Below are 8,188 nucleotides of genomic sequence, written 5' to 3' on the forward strand. Positions count from 1 at the left end.
TCCTCTTGTTGAACTGTGCCCTTCATCATTATGTCATGTCCTCCTTTATCTTTTATTTTTTTTCTTTCTTTCTTTTTTAAAATTTTTTGTGCTTTATATATGATTTGTATGTTTATCCCACTTTCCCCGTTATGATGTTTATAATTGTTATTAATTTTTTTAATATAAATGTGTAGTTTATACTAATGGTTGTTTGATTAAGATACAACTTAATTCCATTGGTTGGTTGATGCAAGATAAAAGTAGAATACACGGTTTAGTGTTGTAAGAGAGCACATGTAGATGATCAGGTGTGTGCCTGTAGACTAAGTGTTAGTCCAAGCTAGACAAGGGCAATAAAACATCCACGGATGCAGAGATCCCTCAAAACAAGGGCATTGAGGTTTTAAGACTCACCTCTGTAGATTCCCAATTTCTCACCTGATGGCCTCCCTGCGACTGTGCATCTCTTATGTTTTTCCTCCCTTGAGGAATCTACCCATCTCTGGCTAACCAGTCATCTTCCGGGCCCATACAGGGAAGTTTAAATTTGATAAGTGAGACAGAAGAAATATTGTTTGAAAGGGTTAGCATTTTACTTCTTTGCAGTTTTATGCCATGTGGTTTCTGTGCCCAGCATTTTTCAGGAAGTATCTTTACCACTTGGAAGAATTATCTTACTCGGTAAATTATATATGAGGGACGACTTCTATTTCAGGGCTCTAATTAGCAAGGAAGAAGAAAAGCTATAGAAGTAGCAGACGGACGAAATCATGGGAAGATTGTTTATTTCTTTGAAATATCTTCTTGTGGAGTAACTTAAGCATGTGTAGGTTTTAAACTACTAATTAAATTGCGCACACACATTAACATAGAAGGAATACACGTACATAACCAAAGCAGAACTATAATTACCAGCCATCTCCAGTGAAACCAAGAAAAACCAGTTAGGCATCCTAGGCATTTGTGAAAATTTATCTACGATATGATGGATATTGTCCAACTGAACTTGAACGGTCTGAGAGAATTCAGACAAATTAAAACATCCGATTCCTGGGAACTGTTCACATCCCATATGCTCTTTTAACAGTAGATAATTTGTAGTTGTAAGATTTTGGAGAGCTACAACTTGCACTTCTCCTAATTCTTGGTTGAGTTCCAAAAGTATAGACACAGTCAAATTGATGTTTTACTCTATGCACAGGCCAGCTTAGAAATTTCCTTCTCCGTTTACATAACAAGTACAGGAACTGGTGAGACCAATGCAGCTCCAACTGTAGCAGTGCCTGGATCTTTGTTGAGGTTTTTTGATGATCATCTTCTGGAATGACTCTTCCAGAGGTTGCTGATGTGGGAAGTTCTTCTTCATATCGTATCTTAGTTCATTTTGTGGTTAGCCCAATTAGGCTTTGATCCTCTATATAAGCACAAAGAGACCTTTTTCCCCTCCTATTTTTATGCCCTTTATACCATGTGTAGAACTCAATGGATGTCAACACATAGGAACTGCTCTTTTATCAATAGAGAGGAATATTATCAGTAAACAGTACCTCCACACCGATCATCTGCAAATCTTTAACTGAACAAAATTAAGGATATTTTAGGCATGACTTAATCCTTGATTTACAGTTAACTTTATTCTATCAGGGAGTTATCCCCCTTTTCTTTCTTTATTTTCTTTTTCTTTTTCTTTCTCGTTATCATTAATCTAAACTTACATGAAGAATATTTTGTTTACTAGTCTCTCCCCTATACCTGGTCCCCACTATTAACCCCTTTCCAGTCACTGTCATTCAGAAGAGCAAAATGTTGTAGAATCACTACTTGTCTTCTCTGTGTTGTACAGCCAACCCCTTTCTCCCACCCACCCCCATTAGCATGCTAATCTTAATATCCTCCTTCTACTTCCCCCCTTATCCCTCCCTATCCACCCATCCTCCCCACTCCCTTTCCCTTTGGTACCTGTTACTCCATTCTTGCGTTCTGTGAATCCGCTTCTGCTTTGTTCTTTCAGTTTTTCCTTCATTCTTACACTCCACAGATCAGTGAAATCATTTGGTATTTCTCTTTCTCTTCTTGGCTTTCTCACTGAGCATAATACCCTCCAGATCCTTCCATGGGGCTGCCAATGGTAGGATTTGCCCTCTTCTTATGTCTGAGTAATATACCATTTTGTATATGTACCACATCTTCTTTATCCATTCATCTACCAGTGGACATTTAGGTTGCTTCCAGTTCTTTGCTCTACTAAACAGTGCTGCAAAAAACATCGATGTGCATCTGTCTTTTTCAAACTTGATTGCTGCTCTCCTGGTATATATTCCTTAAAATGGAATTCCTGGGTCCAGTGGTGAATCTTTTCTGAGCATTTTGAGGAACCTCCATACTCCTTTCCACAATGGTTGAACTAATTTACATTCCCACCAGCAGTGTAGGAGGGTTCCCCTTTCTCCACAGCCGCAACAACATTTGTTGTTGTTTGTCTCTTGAATAATAGCTATCCTTTGTGGAGTGAGGTGATAACTCATTGTAGTTTTCATTTGCATTTCTCTGATAAAAAGAGATGTGGAGCATCTTTTCATGTGTCTGTTGGCCATCTGTATTTGTTATTTGGAGAACCGTCTGTTCAGTTCCTCTGCCCATTTTTAATTGGATTATTTGCTTTAGTTTGTTGAGGCTTGTGAGCTCTTTATATATTTTGGGCGTCAAGCCTTTATCGGATGTGTCATTTACAAATATATTTTCCCATCCTGTAGGGCTCCTTTCTGTTGTATTGATGGTGTCTACGGCTCTACAGAAGCTTTTCACCTTAATATATTCCCACTTTTCATTTTTAATGTTGTTTTCCTTACCCGGGAGATATTGTCAAGAAGAGGTCACTCATGTTTATGTCTAAGAGGTTTCTGCCTATGTTTTCTTCCAAGAGTTTAATGGTTTCATGACTTACCTTCCGGTCTTTGATACATTTTGGATTTACTTTTGTATATGGGGTTAGAACACAGTGCAGTTTCATTCTCCTTCATGTAGCTGTCCAGATTTGCCATCACAATCTGTTGAGGAGACTGTCATTTCGCCATTGTATGTCCATGGCTCCTTTATCAAATATTAATTGACCACATATATTTGGGTTAATGTCTGGAGTGTCTAGTCTGTTCCACTGGTGTGTGGCTCTGTTCTTGTGCCAGTACCATATTGTCTTGATTACTATGGCTTTATAGTAGAGCGTGAAGTTGGTGAGTGAGATCACCCCTACGTTATTCTTCTCTCTCAGCATTGCTATTTCTATTCGGTGTCTTTGGTGTTTCCGTGTGAATTTTTCATTTATTTGTTCCAATTCATTGAGGAATGTTGCTGATGATTTCATAGGAAAACTTCAAATCTGTATATTGCTTTGCTCAGGATGGCCATTTTCATGATATTAATTCTTCCTAGCCTCGTGAATGTGTGAGTTTCCATTTGTTAGTGTCGCCTTTAATTTCTCTTAACTGTGACTTGTTGTTTCCTGAGTATATGTCTATCACTTCTTTGCTTAGGTTTATTCCTAGGTATTTTATCCTTTCTGCTGCAATTGTGAACGGAATTGTTTTCCAGATTTCTCTTTCTACTGGTTCATTGTTCGTGTACAGTAAAGCTACAGATTTCTGTGTGTTAATTTTCTATCGTGCGACTTTGCTGTATCCCGATATGAGCTCTAGTAGTTTTGGTGTGGAGTCTTTATGGTTTTTTATGTACAATTTCATGTCATCTGCAAATAGAGACAGTTTAACTTCTTGTCTTCCAATATGGATTCCTTGTGTTTCTTTGTTTTGTCTAATTGCTGTGGCCAAGACCTCCAGTACTGTGTTGAAAGACATTGGGGAGAGTGGGCATCCCTGTCTTGTATCCAATCGCAGAAGAAAAGCTTTCAGCTTCTCGCTGTTCACTATGACGTTGGCTGCGGTTTTATCATATATGGGCTTTATTATGTTGAGGTATTTGCCCTCTATACACATTTTGTTGAGAGTGTTTATCATGAATGGTTGTAGAACTATGTCAAACGCTTTTTCAGCATCTATGGAGATGATCATGTGGTTTTGTCTGTATTTATGTTGATGTGCTGGATGATGTTGATGGATTATCAAATGTCGTACTATCCTTGCATCCCTGGGATGAATCCCACTTGGTCATGGGGTATCATCCATTGGATGTATTTTTGAATTCGTTTTGCTAATACGTTGTTTTGTATTTTTACATCTACGTTCATCAGGGATAATCATCTGTAGTGTTTCTTTCTTTGGTGCCATCTTTATCTGGCTTTTCCATTAGAGTGATATCGGTTTCATAGAGTGAGTTTGGGAGTAATCCCTCCTCTTCTATTTTTTGGAAAACTTTAAGGAGTATGGGTATTATGTCTGATCTGTATGTCTGTTAAAATTCCGAGGAAAATCCATCTGTCCCGGGGATTTGTTCTTTGGTAGTTTTTTGCTTACAGATTCAATTCCATTGCTGGTAATTGGTGTGTTAAGATTTTATGTTTTTTTCTGGGTCAGCCACGAAAGGTTTTATTCTCCTAGGAATTTGTCCATTTCTCCTTGGTTTCCCAGCTTATCATCGTATAGGTTTTCATAGAACTCTCTAATAATTCTTTGTATTTCTGTGGTGTCGGTCGTGGTTTTTCCTTTTTTATTTCTGATTCTGTTGATGTGTGTTGACTCTCTTTTCCTCTTAATATGTCTGGCAAGAGGCTTATCTGTATTGTTTATTTTCCCGAAGAAACAGCTCTTGCTTTCTTTGACATTTGCTAATGTTTTCTTCTCAACATTATTTATTTCTTCTCCGGTCTTTATTTATTCCATCGTTCTGCTGACCTTAGGCCACATTTGTTCTCCTTTTTCCAACTTCGATAATTGAGACTTTAGACCATTCATTTGGGATTTTTCTTCCTTCTTTACATGTGACTGGATTGCTATGTATTTTCCTCTTAAGATTGCTTTTGCCGTACCCACAGTAGTTATAGCTTTCTGTTGTTGTCATTTGTTTAAATATAATGCTGAATCTCCATTTTAATTTGGTCTTTGAGTAATTGATTATTTAAGAGCATGTTTTTAAGCCTCCATGTGTTTGTGAGCCTTTTTGCTTTTTTTGTCCAATTTATTTGTAGTTCTAAGCATTTGTGGTCTGAAAAGTTGGTTGATAGGATTTCAATCTCTTGAAATTTACTGAGGCTCTTTTTGTTGCCTACTATGTGGTCTACTCTGGAGAATGTTTCATGTGCACGTGAGAAGAATGTGTTTCCTGTTGCTTTTGAAGGTAGAATTGTGTAGATATCTAATAGGGCCATCTGTTCTAGTGTGTTGTTCAGTGCCTCTGTGTCCTTACTTATTTTCTGTCTCTTGGATCTGTCCTTTGGAGTGAGTGGTGGGTTGAAGTCTCCCAATGTGTATGCATTGCATTCTCTTTCCTCCTTTAATTCTGTTAGTATTTGTTTCACATATGCTAGTGCTCCTGTGTTGTATTCATATATACTCATAAAGGTTATATCCTCTTGTTGAACTGCGCCCTTCATCATTATGTAATGTCCTCCTTTATCTTTTATTATTTTTCTTTCTTTCTTTTTTTAAAATTTTTTGTGCTTTATATATGATTTGTATGTTTATCCCACTTTCCCCGTTATTATGTTTATAATTGTTATTAATTTTTTTTAATATAAAGGTGAAGTGGTTGGTAGATGCAAGATAAAAGTAGAATACACGGTTTAGTGTTGTAAGAGAGCACATGTAGTTGATCAGGTGTGTGCCTGTAGACTAAGTGTTAGTCCAAGCTAGACAAGGGCAATAAAACATCCACGGATGCAGAGAACCCTCAAAACAAGGGCATTGAGGTTTTAAGCCTCACCTCTGTAGATTCCCAATTTCTCACCCGATGGCCGCCCTGCGACTGTGCCTCTCTTATGTTGTTACTCCCTTGAGGAATCTACCCATCTCTGGCTAACCAGTCATCTTCCGGGACCATACAGGGAAGTTTAAATTTGATAAGTGAGATAGAAGAAATATTGTTTGAAAGGGTTAGCTTTTTACTTCTTTGCAGTTTTATGCCATGTGGTTTCTGTGCCCAGCATTTTTCAGGAAGTATCTTTACCACTTGGAAGAATTATCTTACTCGGTAAATTATATATGAGGGACGACTTCTATTTCAGGGCTGTAATTAGCAAGGAAGAAGAAAAGCTATAGAAGTAGCAGAAGGACGAAATCATGGGAAGATTGTTTATTTCTTTGAAATAACTTCTTGTAGAGTAACTTAAGCATGTGTAGGTTTTAAACTACTAATTAAATTGCGCACACACATTAACATAGAAGGAATACACGTACATAACCAAAGCAGAACTATAATTACCAGCCATCTCCAGTGAAACCAAGAAAAACCAGTTAGGCATCCTAGGCATTTGTGAAAATTTATCTACGATATGATGGATATTGTCCAACTGAACTTGAACGGTCTAAGAGAAATCAGACAAATTAAAACATCCGATTCCTGGGAACTGTTCACATCCCATATGCTCTTTTAACAGTAGATAATTTGTAGTTGTAAGATTTTGGAGTGCTACAACTTGCACTTCTCCTAATTCTTGGTTGAGTTCCAAAAGTATAGACACAGTCAAATTGATGTTTTACTCTATGCACAGGCCAGCTTAGATATTTCCTTCTCCGTTTACATGACAAGTACAGGAAATGGTGAGACGAATGCAGCTCAAACTGTAGCAGTGCCTGGATCTTTGTTGAGGTTTTTTGATTATCATCTTCTGGAATGACTCTTCCAGAGATTGATGATGTGGGAAGTTCTTCTTCATATCGTATCTTAGTTCATTCTGTGGTTAGCCCAATTAGGCTTTGATCCTCTATATAAGCACAAAGAGACCTTTTTCCCCTCCTATTTTTATGCCAATTATACCATTGTGTAGAATTCAACGGATGTCAACACATAGGAACTGCTCTTTTATCAATAGAGAGGAATATTATCAGAAAACAGTACCTCCACACCGATCATCTGCAAATCTTTAACTGATCAAAACTAAGGATATTTTAGGCATGACTTAATCCTTGATTTACAGTTAACTTTATTCTATCAGGGATTTATCCCCCTTTTCTTTCTTTATTTTCTTTTTCTTTTTCTTTCTCGTTATCATTAATCTAAACTTACATGAAGAATATTCTGTTTACTAGTCTCTCCCCTATACCTGGTCCCCACTATTAACCCCTTTCCAGTCACTGTCATTCAGCAGAGCAAAATGTTGTAGAATCACTACTTGTCTTCTCTGTGTTGTACAGCCCACCCCATTCTCCCACCCACCCCCATTAGCATGCTAATCTTAATATCCTCCTTCTACTTCCCCCCTTATCCCTCCCTATCCACCCATCCTCCCCACTCCCTTTCCCTTTGGTACCTGTTACTCCATTCTTGCGTTCTGTGAATCCGCTTCTGCTTTGTTCGTTCAGTTTTTCCTTCATTCTTACACTCCACAGATCAGTGAAATCATTTGGTATTTCTCTTTCTCTTCTTGGCTTTTTCACTGAGCATAATACCCTCCAGCTCCTTCCATGGTGCTGCCAATGGTAGGATTTGCCCTCTTCTTATGTCTGAGTAATATACCATTTTGTATATGTACCACATCTTCTTTATCCATTTATCTACCAGTGGACATTTAGGATTCTTCCAGTTCTTTGCTATACTAAACAGTGCTGCAATATACATCGGGGTGCATCTGTCTTTTTCAAACTTGATTGCTGCTCTCCTGGTATATATTCCTTAAAATGGAATTCCTGGGTCCAGTGGTGAATCTTTTCTGAGCATTTTGAGGAACCTCCATACTCCTTTCCACAATGGTTGAACTAATTTACATTCCCACCAGCAGTGTAGGAGGGTTCCCCTTTCTCCACAGCCGCAACAACATTTGTTGTTGTTTGTCTCTTGAATGATAGCTATACTTTGTGGAGTGAGGTGATAACTCATTGTAGTTTTCATTTGCATTTCTCTGATAAAATGAGATGTGGAGCATCTTTTCATGTGTCTGTTGGCCATCTGTGTTTGTTATTTGGAGAACCGTCTGTTCAGTTCCTCTGCCCATTTTTAATTGGATTATTTGTTTTTAGTTTGTTGAGGCATGTGAGCTCTTTATATATTTTGGGCGTCAAGCCTTTATCGGATGTGTCATTTACAAATATATTTTCCCATC

The sequence above is a fragment of the Manis pentadactyla genome, chromosome Y (genome assembly GCF_030020395.1).
Source record: "Manis pentadactyla isolate mManPen7 chromosome Y, mManPen7.hap1, whole genome shotgun sequence".
Lineage (NCBI taxonomy): Eukaryota > Metazoa > Chordata > Mammalia > Pholidota > Manidae > Manis > Manis pentadactyla.